The sequence below is a fragment of the Caloenas nicobarica genome, chromosome 1 (assembly GCF_036013445.1).
Source record: "Caloenas nicobarica isolate bCalNic1 chromosome 1, bCalNic1.hap1, whole genome shotgun sequence".
NCBI lineage: Eukaryota > Metazoa > Chordata > Aves > Columbiformes > Columbidae > Caloenas > Caloenas nicobarica.
The window spans coordinates 112,795,863-112,811,403 of record NC_088245.1 but is presented as its reverse complement, the minus strand read 5'-3'; positions in this window follow the sequence as shown (position 1 = coordinate 112,811,403).

The following is a 15,541-nucleotide window of genomic DNA, read 5'->3' as shown; positions in this document are numbered from 1 at the left end:
ATCTAATTTGTGACTAAGGGCAGTTTCAGTTTCATGACACTGTAAACTGTTCAGAGAGTGAAAGACAAGAAAATGCCACTTCAATCACTGCAAATATATAATTTCAAATTAGAGGGCATTTTTTAAGTACTGCAATAAGCAAAAAGAATGATGAAAAGAAAATTTGTGTCAGGCAAAGCACAAACCAGGTTTTTACTAAAGTGTAACAAAGTCTCATAGAAGCCACTGGAAGGTTGTTTGAAATGTATAGTCTTGGTTACTGAAATTTACAGCTCTCAAGGACATTTATTTTAAAGGATTTCATGTGTTCATGTAGCTAGACATAGTCCATCATCAAATCTGAAGTATTACCATCTTTACCAGTTAACATTGTAGGCAGAGTCATGGGGTTTCTCTTCATGGGGTTGTTGCTTTTCTGCTTTGGTAAGACATGCTGAACAGACCATAACATCAGATGAAGAAGCATATATTAGTATTGTTTTTATAGCTACTAAATCATACTTGCCACTGCTCCCATGTCAACTTTGATTTGCTCTTCCACAACCTGCTGCACTCACTTGTGATTTGCTATGAGCTTGGTTAACTATCAAAAGAAATCAAAAGTGATAACTTATTACCACTAGGTTGTCATTGTAAATATCAGTTAAAAGTGTGCTATTTTTAATTTTAAAAGGGTAAGTCAATAAAACCCAACTTCATATGCTACAGAATGTCCAGAAATATACGCAAACAAAAAAATTTAGTCTCTAATGAAGATGAAAAAAGGTATGTTACCACTGTGATTAGTGATCTTCTGATACAAAACATGCCTGTGCTTTTCAGGAACTAAGAGATCTGAACCTTTTTACTATTTTAGATTTAAACTTTGGAAGAATTAAATCTTATGGAACATAATCAAACACTGAAATTAACAGAATTCTGATTTACTTTTTCCTTAATAGAGACATTAACATCTCTTCAAAACAAGTGTACCATTAGAACTTGTCAAGTCAGCTTCCTGTTAGGAAAAAAAATGATTGGTAACGTGGTGCGGGGGTATGTTCTCAGTGTTACCTGTTTCGTCTAGGTCCTGTGTGTGTCTTCTGTAATGTGGATGGTCACAAATGTCAAATTCCATTGGAAGTCATCTCGCAGGTGGAGCAGGCTTCAGAGGAGGACAGGTGGCTGGAGCAAGTCCCAGCCATGACTGCCAATCTTGCTGAGATCCACACAGACCTTTCTTCAGAGTCCTCAGCTTTGACATAATACCCAAGGGCTGGAAATAAGTACCTCTGAAATTCATTGTGTTCTAGGAAATTAAGGCAGGTAGCTGTCCGTCTTCCCATATCTGCCCTAAAGAACTATCCATACAAAATCTATATTATTATATTATATTATATTATATTATATTATATTATATTATATTATATTATATTATATTATATTATATTATATTATTTTGTATTACATTGTGTTGTATTGTGTTGTATTGTGTTGTATTGTGTTGTACTGTGTTGTAGTGTAGTATAGTATAGTAAATAATATATCATATATTATAGACCACATATCACATATCATATATCAAATATAAAATATAATATATAAAATATATGATATATCATAATATATCATATATAACATATATGATATATAATGTATAATGTATAATATGTAATATATACTATATACTATACACTATATACTATATACTATGGAATATGGAATATGGAATATATAATATTTTTCAAAGCTTTTTATATAAATGCTATGTGTTTACATGTAAAAGCTGTATAACTATTGCCATCACAGTTTTGTCTTAAGTAGGAAGAATGAAGTTGTGAAAACAAGTAAACAATCACATGACTGCATGATTACTTTCATGATGACCAGGCTGTTCATGTTTTTAAAGCCTAGTTGTACCTACAGTGAATGCAAATCTAAGCTGAAGAGGACTGTGGAGAAGAGGAGAGGAGGTGAGGGGAGAGAGACACCGTCCCCACTGCTCCTCCTGCCAGCTGCCCACATCAGGGAGTGGCAGAAACAGGTCTCATGGCTGCCCAGTACCCTTAGGCAGACACACACTGCCTTGGCATACAGGGAGAGTGTCCAGACTGCAAGACCTCCTTCAAGGGCCACAGGGAAATCTAGGCAGGCTTCTGCGCTTTCATGTTTGGATGTTTCTGCTCTAATTCATAAGGATGAAGGCAATGGGTTAAGCACATCCTTCCTGTAACTGTTCTGAAGTGGAAGAAAATCCTTAGCCAAGGATTTGAAATGACAGTTTTATCCTATTCATAGTCTAAGATCCTCCAAAAATTTGGAAAGGTATTTTTAAAGATTAAAGAGAAGCTAGGTCTGGAGGCAAAAATTCAGAGGAGGTAGACTGAAAGGGGCAAAAGAAACAAAGATTGGCATGGATATGGGGCTTCCATCATCTGAAATATATATCTGTGCCTCGGCTTATTTTAGTTGCTTTTACCGTTACTAATGCAGATGTTCCTGTTATTCCTGGCAAAACCAGTGTTGTGGTTTAACCCCAGCTGGCAATTAAGCACCATGCAGCCACTCGTTCACTCCCCCATCCCCTAACCCCAGTGGGATGAGGGAGAGAATCAGAAGAGTAAAAGTGAAAAAACCTGTGGGTTGAGATAAAGACAGCTTAATAGGTAAAGCAAAAGCCACACACACAAGCAAAGCAAAATAAGGAATTAAATCACTACTTCTCATCAGCAGGCAAGTGTTCAGCCATCTCTAGGAAAGCTGGGCTCCACCACACCTCTTGGTGACTTGGGAAGACAAAAGCCATCACTCTGAATGTCACCTGCTTCTTCCTTCTTCCTCTTTCCTCCAAAATACATATTGAGCATGACATCATGTGGTATGAAATATCCTTTTAGCCAGTTTGGGTCAGCTGTCCTGGTTGCGTCTCCTCCCAGCTTCTTGTGCCCCTGGTACAGCGTGACATGCTGAAAAGTCCTTGACTACTTAATAACAACTAAAACATCTGTGTTTTATCAACATCATTCTCATTCTAAATCCAAACCACAGCACTGTACCAGCTACTAGGAAGAAAATTATCTCTATCCCAGCTGAAACCAGGACAACCAGAAATATTACCTTTGTCTCAGCTTTGTCCTTATCATTAGGAGTTCTACTGAAGCTGAATTATCTTTCATTAAAAAAAAGAAGTTACTTATATTTAATCGATTTTTATCCATGACATGTTAGGATACGTATATTAAACAGCTATATATATAGGCTAGTTCACAAAGAGATTAAAGAAAGTACTGATGTACCCCCGCTGCTGTTGGAAATGTTCCAAAAAAGACCTGTCACATTATGTTATTCGCTCATGGCATGCACCATCAGTTCAGCGGAGTTCCAGCTGCTGACAGGCCTGACGTTGCTGCAGCAAATATCAGGGTGTTCCTCAGAAAGGCTTCAGAAGTCTTCTGTATTGGATGCCATCACTACAAGGGTATTTGAGGGTTTCAGAGAGTGCCAGGAAAATCCATTTGGTAAGCATGGGCTGGAAAAAATACCAAGGGACACAATACTCTACAGGTTTTCCCAAGGAGGTACTAGCATGGGTTAGTCCAGAATGTGTCCAAAGAGCATTTTTGAAATAATGTAGAACTACAGCAAACCCGGTAGCTAGCCTGCCTGCAGGACAAATTCACAACTTTTCCAAAGTGTGACCATGAAAATAATAACAATAATCAACTCCACACACATATTAGAGAGTGTACTGTTTTAGAGCCCATATTATTCCATTTCACCTAATTCACTAGTAATGCCATATGTGGAAACCATAGGCAAGATGTGATAAAACATTTGGTCTATGGAATTATGTATTTCACTTGCACCATACTCCTTGTGAACTCACCTATGCGTTAGGTTGGATCCTGATTGGCTGCGTAAGCAGTAAGGCAGTTAAGAATCAAGCCCACTCCATTTTATACTTACTCTATAATTTTTGTTATTGTTATATAGAGCACAACAGGTGCATCTGATGCTTGAAGAGCAGAGAAAGAACTACTCTGTTGAAACTGTCAGAAATTTCCTTACAGTTCTTTTAAAAATTATGTGGAATTAAAGCAAATAAAAAGCAGAAATTTCAGAAATTTGGCAATAGAGCCTCATGCTGAAGATGACTTTCCATTCTAGATCCTCTGAGTGCTTCTGGCATAGCCTGGCACTGAGCTGTTCACAGCTCTGCCTCTATTTCTGCTAAACTGAGACCACAGTGTTTTAATCTAGATGGTGACATGTTTTATAGTAATAGTCTATCAAGATGTTCATTGCTTTTCTGAATTTAGACTCTCATCAAAGTTGTGCCATCATGCTCTAGAGAATGTATATCACATTGACTAGTTAGGATCATGTCTAGGGTATTATAGTGACTAAAATGGTTAGGAATGCCTACTCTGTTGCCTCCCTCTGAATGCAAACTGAATGACAACCACGAAATATTGTTTCGTTTGTTGCTGTTTTTTAAAGGAATACATGCACATAAATAGATAACATCTAATACCCCTGACCACTTAAGATAATAATTTTTAGATATATGCTACGTTAGTAATATTGAAATTCAGTCTGGCTTTAGTTCTATTTTCTGCATTCCTCAACCAAAGTTCCAATTCTTTATTGTTATTGAAAACAGATATAAACTCTGATGGAAAGTGATTGTCTAGGGTAATTTAACATTCTGGAATTCTAAAAGGTTTGGTTTTTAAATAGCTATAACAGGTTCAATCCTTGTTAAAGTTATATACTTTTACATTTAAACTTCTATTAATGTTTAAATTTCAAATGATAAAACAAATTAAGTTTTAGTAATTTAATAGAAGTGATTAAAATATTATATTTCAAACAATAATCTTCTAAGTAAACTCTCAAAACATGAAGTTTGCTGTTCAGTTAAGTGGGACTACTGACAATTGCTTGGGTCACATATGCGTTATAATTTGGTAATTGCTGCAAAATTAGTTTGAGAAATTGTATTAAAGGCAGTCCAGAAGCACAATGTACTGCTCATTCATGTGAACACAGGAATGATCACAACTTGAACTTATGACTTTGTTTATACCACTTATGACAGTGCTGAGTTAGATTATGCTTTATGGTAGCCTGAAAATCACTCACTGTTACTGAAATGGATTTTTTCTTACTGGCAAGCAGATGACATTGGCAGATATAGAATAGAGAGCAGGGAACAAGGGACAGATCAGTGTTACATAAAAAAATCATCCATCTGAAAAAGGAATGAACCCAATTCTCAACAATATTCTCATCTGAATTACCTTCAAAGTACATAGTCTCTTGTGAAATTTCACTCTGACCATCCTGATTGGCAAACTCCAATGCCAAGTGTGCTCCCAGGAGATATGCTCATATTTGTTACATCAGGAGCAAGAGGTGTCAGATGGAGGAGGGAATTTGGATGCTGAGGCTGACTGCACCATGAAGACTAAGAAAAAAAATCATTTAAATATATCTATGCATACATTTTTAGATTTAGTTTTGCTGCTGACATATTCTAAAAAGAAATCATATGTCCAAAGATCATATTACTTAGAGCTACTTTAAAGTTCTTTTTAATATTCAGACACTTACCAAATGATCATTTCATGCTCAGAATGTTTTAGATTGATTCTACATTTGTTCAAATCAGGGTCTGTTTTCATTTATACCCTTGGATTTTGTCTTTCTTTTTGTGAAACTTTCATATTTGTGCTACAATAAGCTACTTCTTTGCAAGGTATGTCAGGTATTCTGCACTCAATAGATGCCAGAGAGCTCAAGCTGAAGGACGTTATGCTTGGTGTAAACATTGCTGAAATCACTGTGCCTTACTCATAGCTGTCAGATTTGAGCTTGCTTGATAGCGCAGAGCTTGGGCAGAGTGTGTTTACAAGGCTGTGCACAAAAGATATGCAAAATTTAATACGAGAAACTTAAGTCAGAATGCAGGCTTTACTTGATTTTCAGTTCTCTATTTGTGGGACTAGTACAGTAGTCACTATTAGTGTCAGTATAGTACTATCCAAGAATATAAGAAGCTAAGGATAATAAAAATAAGTTTTGTTTTGTTTTGTTTTATTTTTTCTGAAGTCAAATATTAAAATAGAAGCAAGATTTTTTTGTCCTGTTCTTACAGTCCATACCCTTATCTTTAGTGCTTCTGCCATCTGTGTCATGTTAAGCTTTAATAAGTTATGACTGCTGTGTTCTTTCCATGTAGCTGAACCACATAACAATAAAAAGCCCATTAAAATATGTATCTGACTCACAATAAATTACAAATTATTATGTAGTCATCTTCACCCACTTTAATATATCAGGTTTTGTGTTTGCTTGCATTATTATTGCTTGTCATATAGTTATAAATTCTCTTTTCCTGTTGGGCATACTTTTTTCCCTTTAATCTTTCAGGAAATTCTGGAAGGAAAAAAAAATAAATCAACATTTAAACCAAACCACTTTCTTCTATACTACAAAAAGAGCTAGCAAGAGATTCTGAGGCATTAAAGGCAAGAGGCAAGTGTGTCAGGCAAGGAGAGAACAGGAAAAATGTCTTTCTTAAAGCACGTGAAACAATCTTAAAGGTAGATAGTCTCAATATAATTTTCCTTTTAATGCCTGAACAACTGCAGAATTTTTCTCAGCTGTACAGCCAGTAAATTAATGTATAAGTACATTCGATAGGTTTTTATGAAAACCATTTACCTTTTCTTAAAATCAAATAAATTAAACGGAGGAAAGCACAATAAAGTAGTATAAGCAAAGGAGAAGGTCTCCGGGGAGATTCTAACCTTTAATCAAGGCTGTAAGAAACCCTCCTGCTTGAGGCAGATTCTCATACATGCTTCTTGAGAGGCAACATTTCCCACCTATGGGATTTTCTGGATCCTCACCTCTTGCTGAAATCTTTACGTGTTTAAGTATCTCTTCTCAGGTATTAATCTCATAGTTTGTCCCATTCAGGCATTTGTTGTGTGGAATTACAATAAAGTCATGAGGGACTTCTGGAAACTCAGAAACAATCTGGTGTCAAGTCAAGAAATTGTGTCTAGCTTTCTTAATCTCCAAATAGAAACAAATTAGGAAAAATTTTTTTAAAAGCCATATTTTTTTTCTTGTCTTACAGAGCTAAAATTTCTTGTTACTAATTTGCTGATTGTTCTGAAAACAAAAAAGTCATATGAAGCAATAAGTGACTAAAACAAAGCCCATTGCAAAAAAAAAATCCATCTACAAAATGAAAGGAAGCCTAAATTCACCGAAAAAAGAAATTGTATGTCCTGGAATCCAATGCCTTTGGCTGTCCCACATTGCTTGGGAAAAAGCTAATAGATAATCTGCTGGGGAGGGTGAACCTACCAACTTTAAGCAAATACGAAGGGAGAAGGTATATGAATTTAGACATCCTCTTCATAAAAAAGCTCCTTACACGTAAGCTACAAAGTCATTTTTCCAATGCTTGCTTTGGACTACTGAATATTTAATTACTGTATGTGAAGTGGAACAGCTTCAATGGAAGGGATTTATCCTACCTCAAAAATTCTTTCCTGGTAATGCTTAAATCAGTCCCATTGCCCTAGGCAGGAACAGAGGAGGAAGAAAGTGAAACCTTCACGACCCTTGCACCAGTCTGAGTTTGAGAAGGAGTTTTCATAGACACTCAGCTCAGGGCTGAACTTCTGCTGAGGACAAATAACCTATGCTGGCCTGAAGGGAACTGTCTAACGCAGACAGAAAGGTACACTTTATTATATGTGTTTGTTCTCATTGTTTCATACCCTTTGGCGTAGATGTTCATTACTCTGTGTGCTATTTTCTGTGATTCACCTTCTTAAACATTGGCTTTTCTTCCTGCACAGTGCAAAGAACATAAACCCTTAGGAAGAGCTATGAATGTCGCTAGGTAGCTGTGTACCGCAAAGATGGGCAGTGCATCGTCAGTCTACACTCTGAGATTAAATTCTCCTGAGCAGTCTCAAATTCCTGTATAAGGACATGACATACACCTGTGTTTTGACAAGTCAGAGTGGTCCTGGCATTGAAAGACCCAGTGATGGGCAGAGCATGCTAAAAAGACTATACTTTGGTTTTTCCTTCTCCGTCCGACTTGAGGTATCAAAATCGATCTTTTCCAACCTCCTTCTTCGTTCTTTGTAGTAAATGTTCCAGAGGTTGAAGCGTACCATCCTTAGAGGTGTTTAAAAGATACATACATGAGGTTCTTAGAGACATGGTATAGTGCTAGAGTTAGGTTATGGTTGGACTAGCTGATGTTAAGGGTCTCTTCCAACCAAAATGATTCTATGATTTTATGTTGTATACCCTTGTGTATAGTTTTGCAATCCCACTGATTTCCCCATTACCTTGGTGACAGTTGTGTAGTCACATTACCTTCATTTTATGTCAGCTGTGGCACGTAGGCAACCCGAGGACATCAGTAAATTGGATCATTGCCTCCGATTGCCTTAGACTGCAGTCATTGTTACTTTGGTTATTTCTGTGGAGAAGCCTCCACTTGTACCCAGCTGTAGCTGACTCTGCAGGAGTGATAACAGCAGAAATTATAAAATTTTACATTTGTTACCACATTTAACAGGTATTACTCTGGATTAGTATCAAAAATGATCCTACTTCATAGGAACAAAGAAGCATTTTTAATTTAGGCACTTTGCAGAGCCACCTCCCTGTTCTCCACCACAGTAAATTTCAAGAATTTGATTTAAGTTGACAGAAGATAAGAAGATTTAAAATAATGCCTGACACTGCATCCATAATCCTCACTGTGGTGCCACATTCCTGCCCTCCTTTAATTTAGTTTAGTACAGTGACAGGTGGCAAGGACATGTCAGGTGCCTTCACTTTAGATTTCCTGATTCTGTTAGACCGCTGCAGTCATTTGCATGTCACTGGTGCACTTCATGATAAGAAACATACTTATTCCTGTGTGGAAAGACAATAAACCTAGCCACAAAGAATGAACAAATGAATTCTAAACGGTGGGCATGGGATTAAAATAAATGGGAAACTAGATAACTGAAAGGTACTTCACTCAGGTGAAGCAAACCAAGATGAGGTTGAACAACCTGTGCACAGATTTTGCAAGTGAAGTATTGAAGAGTTAAAATTCAGTTTAAAGTACTTTAATTGGTGTTTCTTTGTCTGTGATTATTTGGGCAATATAAAACCTAGATGACTAGAGTAGGCACATTTTGAGCTTTCTAGAGAACAGCAACCATCTTTCAACATAGTGCTGACTACATAGCTACTGAACCTCTGTAAATTGGCACTATTTTCCTTGGTATATACACACAATTACAACTAGAAAAGAAACGGGAAAGCTTCCAAACAAATGATCAGATGGTCTTATTGCAGATCACACTAGTGAAATGTATTGGGTGTACCTGGCAAGGTTTTGGTAGCAGAGGGGCTGCAGGGGTGGCTCCTGTGAGAAGATTCATAAGCTGCCTCCATGTCCAACAGAGCCACATGAGCCCATCAGCGATGGTGCTAGTGTCCCTGTTTAATAACATATGTAAGGGGGGACAAAACTGCTGCACAACAGCAGCTGGGAAAGGGGAGTGACAATATGTGAGACAAACAGCACTGCAGACACCAAGGCCCATGAAGAACAAGGTGGAGAAGATTCTCCAGGCACTGGAGAAGAGAATCCCCTGCAATCCAAGGTGAAGACCATGGTGAAGCAGGTTGTCCGCCTGCAGCAGGGGAGACCCCACACTGGAGCAGGGGAATAATGTGAGGAGGAAGAAGCAGCAGAGATGAAGCATTACAGATCAACCACAACTCCCGTTCCCTGTCTCCCTGGGTTGCTCATGCAGAGGAGGTAGCAAAGTTGGGAATGAAATTGAGCCTGAGAAGAAGGGAGAGGTAGACAAAGGTGTTTTTAGAGTTGTTCTCATTTCTCATTATCCTACTCTGATTTTGAATTGCAATAAATTCAATTAATTTCCCCAAGCTGAATCTGTTTGGCCCATAATGGTAATTGCTAAATGATCTCCCTGTCCTTACATTGACCCATGAGCCTTTCATCATATTTTCTCTCCTTGTACTGTTGAGGAGGGTGAGCACCTGGTGGCCAGCCAAGGTCAGCTCACCACATGAAAATACAGACAAAATCCAAGATCCTGCAGGAATAGCTCCACAATAAATAAATAAATAAATACAATCTCTATATCAGCATGGATAGAGATATGTGAAATAAGAGAATTATTCAGTAATCCAGCAAATTCAGTGAAAATTGGAAGAAAATATTTTCAGTGATCTGCCCTCAAAACTTGCATTGAATTCCTGTGCACATTCCTGTGCGATCTGCTCTAGGTGAACCTGCTTTAGCAGGTGGGTTGGACTAGATGATCTCCAGAGGTCCCTTCCAACCCCAACCATCCTGTGATTCTGTGATTCTGTTACTAGTACTGGCAACAGTTTCACGAAATAGCATCTCAATAGTTCCACTACAGAGGAATGCCTCAGGGGAAAACAAAACAAAACAAAATGACAGTTTTATTTTTTGGAAATACTTTATGTGTTAATCCAGACCAAGAACTTTCTTAAGATACTCAAAATTCCTTTCAAAGGTATCAAATAGTGTGACCAGAAAAACATGCTATTCTTATGTAATAGGAAGCAGGGAGGCCTAAAGCGTGGCTGGGGAAAGCTTGTTGGATAGAAGAAAACAAACCAAACCAACCAAACAAACAAAAGAAAAAAAATGAAAACAAACAAACAAAAAGTTGTTTCAAATACAAACTGTAAGATGTACTAACATGCACCATCTTTTTCTCTCATTTTCTCATATTATACTACTAATAATATATCTTTTTTCAATCTGTGAATTAGCTGAGTCTCATTTTTACATGGCACATAATAAATCTCATTAATTACTTTCTGCTTTTTTTGCTTGTAGTTGGCTGTTCTTTCAAAAAAGCATGTTTCCAAATATTACTTTTGTTGTTGTTTTGTGCTTTCAGTTAATCCCTAACCTGTCATGGTCTGATATTTCACATCAGAAGATGCTGCAGATTTTGAGAAGCTTATGTGCTGATTCACGTCCCAGTTCAGCTTTCTGTGGAAAAAGCTGAACATTATAGTTAAATTAGGTCAGTAGTTGGACTGAAAATGCAGAAGAAACTACTGAACACACCTTTCTTATTTCTTTGATCTTGATTAATCTACCAGTATAGAAATGAGGAGAAAATAATAATCAGAGTTCAGAATACCATTTATGGAAAGTTTTGTGTGTATGTAGTATGTGATATTTTTTCTTTCTCCACTGGTAAATTTAAAAAAATAACCCACAACCAAAACCAAAACAAACAAAAAAACCCCCACAGCCTATCAATGATATACCATTGACCTGAAAGGCAGCTAATTTCTACCTACTTTTCAAGATAATACTAATTATTCCCATCAAGCCAAATACATTGAAATTTTATTATGATATGACTTCAGCTCCTGTGAACAGCCAACGATTCTCTAGGCTGTTCCAAATTCCTTGCTACCTGTTTGGGGACAGAAGATACTATGGCCTTTATATTTGACCCTATGTACACAAGTAGGTTGACTGTCTAAGAACTCATCTGAAATCTGCTTGATGGCAAGCTAGATGATGCTTAGTAAAATTGAAGTATAAAGTCTGCAGTCTCAAGTGGTCTATACTCTCAAATATTCAAAGTTGTAAATGAAACCCCTCTCATCAAATTCACAAGACATTTACTACTAAATAGGGAAATATTTCAGGTCTCTAAAACTTCAGTATGTTGCTACTTACAGTTTTCCAGGTATTTTTTTTTTAAATCATGAAGATTGGGCAACTTTTTTCTAAGAAGGATGGTAAAATTATCCCCAAATGTTACTTTCTGAATATATAAACTTTACAATACACTCCAAAATGTGTGAAACTCATTACAAGACTGTGAGCATTAATAACTTTCTGCCCTTGTTTGCAATGAATATGACAGAAGAGTTGGGCAACACAGTGACTCATCTACACAAGTTAATTAAACATTGCCTGTGGTGCTCTATTATCTCACTCTCACATTGTTAAAAGGGTCTCTGGCATGATTTTGTTCTGGGCCACCACGGGCTCTCCTAGGCAGTGCCTGAGCAAATCTGTGTGACCATTCCTAACAGAGAATTTGGATAAGGTACCTCTTTTGGTTGCCAGATGAGTTTAATATTATTGATGCACCGGAAGGCCCCAGGGCCAAGTAATGGGCCCAGTCACCATTTAGTTTGCTAGTTTCAAGGTGATCAACATGAGGAAGACTTGTGAAAACATAAGTGGAAAAATATAGGGAAGAGCAGTAGACTTACTGGGAAAACTTCTTCCTCAAAAAGAATAAACAAAAACCTCACTAAGGAATGGAAAAAAGAGATAGATACTTGCAAATAAACTTAGAGGTCTGTATAGTCAGGTAAAATTAACACTGGTAAAAGTTATGCTGATGCAAATGAACATATACAGTAAAAATAGTCATATAAATACACAAGAACAAGAAAAGATAGCCCATCTTCACTCCCCACCTCCTCTACATGCTAGGATGGAGCAAAGATTCAAGGCAGTGTTGGCATGAATTCAATGGTAAATCAAAGCTTTGCCTTTTTTCTGGTGGGATTGATGAAGGTGGCCAGTCAACTATCCCAGAAAATAGAGGGAAAGACTGTAGGAAAATGGAATTACTAAATCCAAGACTAAAGTAAAACTCAATTTGGAGATATCCATCCCAGAGGTCTAAAAAACCTGCACATTAAATCTAGATCAAATAGTGAAAATTGTTAATACATTTATGAAGTTGATAATTATACCTCTTGGCTAAAGAACTGGAATTACAGTACCTCAACTTAAGAAACTGAGAGAAAGTGACAAATGAGTACAAACTCCTTTATCTGACTTCAGCAGTATCCAAGATTTTGGAATATTTTAGAAGAGAACACTTATGGAGGCAAATCAAAAGGAAGTTGAATAGTATGGGTCTATCTGTGCATTGTGCAATGTCATCCAGGTAAGGCCTCTCGCTTCCAAGAAAATGGAAAAAAAATAGATTAAATCAACCCAGATTTCAGTAATCCATTTAATATGATGATGCATGGGAAATTATTAGTCAACAAAGATAAATTGACAAATGAATAGATAAAGGAGATGATGCTGTATTATTTTGAAAAGAAAACCTTTCAGGCTGGAGGGGCTGGTAATGGAGCTCTTCTTAGATCTGTCTTGTTGACAGTCTTATCTTCAGTGCCTTTGGTCTTAGATGTGTTAAGGAAAGGTTCTGATTCAAAACTTTGGGATGCACTGTCAATAAATAAGTCCAAGAATAATATGCACAAATATTAGAAAATCTTAGGACTTAACTAATGGCTGGAAATTGATGACGGATTATAACAACTGCCTCCAAAAAACAACCACCAACAATAAGCCCAAACCCTTTCGTACAGAGTTCATAGTTCACCATGAGGCAATTTGGAGTCATTGTTCTAGACATGTATAAAACCAAGATTATTGTAGTAAGGAAAAATATGTTAAAAATAGAGATAGATATATCAGTGACATTTTACAAAGCCTTGGTGGAAGATTTCTTGCAGATCATTAACAGAATACTGCAGACTGAACATTATCAAGAAAGTTTTTTTCAAACCAGAACCAGCATGGTGAAACTTTAATTATGCTGAAGAAGAAGAATATTATGGGAAGACTAGACTAGCTTGCCTCATCTTAATAAGAAAAAAGGTTGAGAAGGACATGGATGATACCTAATGCTCTATTAATTTTTGTGTAAAGACAGAGGGAATTATTTGAGCATAGAAAAAATATTGGCACAGAAACAATATATTTAGCATAGATATTTAATGACTCCTGAACAGTAGAAAGTTATGGTCTGGAACACTACATCTAAGAAAGAAATAAGAATAAAAATTATTTGGATTTAAGCTTAAGAAAAGTACCACATTGGGTACTTATAGTAAGGACTGGACTTGACAGCCAGCAGTTTTCCTCCTAGTGCAATATTATACAGGACTGTACTTTATTTATACTCAGTGGCACCTTCTAAGAGCTGCCTGAAGCAGGCACCAAGCTTTTTTGACTTGTCTGGGCTTCCTCTGTGATGTGTCCTTTCTGTAAATAATAGAGGAGATTTACACTTCTACACCACAGCTTCACAACTTTTTTTCTACAATGGCCACATCCTACAAGGTATTTTAATACAACCAGGATCTCAAGAGAGAAAATGTTTTCCCAGAAATAATTTCCCAACTGAAGGAAAGGTGGGAAAATTACTTCACACCCACTGTAAATTCATTCATAATTCTGGGAAGAGGGTGAAGCTGTCTCCCTCCTACAGTTAAGTCACCTACAAGTAGGAGTTAGGAGGAAAACCAAGCTCTTTTCTGCTGTTTCTGAGTGGATTTTTTAAAATTAAGATTAATATAAGGATGAACAGTTGCATAAATTCCTGATCTGTGAGCATAGCCTCTCTAGGAACAGAGCTATCTCTTTCTACATTGAAATAAAATCTCAGTAACATCATCACTTGAGCTCCAGATTCTGCTGATGTATAAATTATATTAGATGGCAAATCTTTAAAAAGTATCTACTAAAAGTTAATTCAGCTTCAAATCACAATACTTTTTGTAAAGTGGTCCATGTAAATTTGAAGGCTAGACCTCAGTTCTCAGTCCCACACAACAAGGTCTGAAGGGAACCTCCAGCCACTGTCATTATTTAGCAAGAAAACAGAAATCAAGGATGGAATATCCTTCTGGTTTTCAATTCTGATGGCTTTTGTCACTTTTGAATCAAATCCTTGATGGTATTTAAATATTTGTTTAAAAGAATTTCCACTTCTTCCATTTTTAATTAAAAGTTATAAAATGCATTATTTACCCAAGAGATCACATCAGAGCTGTTCCATCCTATTTACAACAAAGAGAGCCTGTAGTAAGTCCTTGAAATGCCTTCTAATCTAGTATATAAATATTTACTTAATCAGTTTAGAAATGCTAATTATTTACCAGAGAGACTGAGGCAACTTCTACAAAGTTACTATGGATGAAAGTATAGTTTTTGAGAGTCTTTTGAAAGTATCATGTACTTAATGGCTTGAAACAGTTCCTTTACGAGAAGCTCAAATCTTTGTGGCAAATTTATATTTAGGTTGCTATCTTAAATTGTATTTCATTTAGATATAATCTAAGAAGATTTTTTTCCAGGCATCTATTGCTTCCATTAATTGCTAATGGCCTATTTACTTGGAAGTGTATGTTCTGTGATTTCAGTCATTAGAAGAAATGCTGCTCTTCACTGTTACTTACAATTTCAATCTAGTCTCTGTTTTCATACCACCACATCCCTACTCTTGTATACCCAAACAAATATATGCTCCTTAACTTTACAACCAACTTTCCATAATGAGAATGTCCTATCAGATGTATTAAAACAAGCAAGATATCAAAAGCAGTAATTATCTTCCCAGAAGACAGTAAAATAATGTAATGTATTGATAGTACATGAAATGCTGTGGTC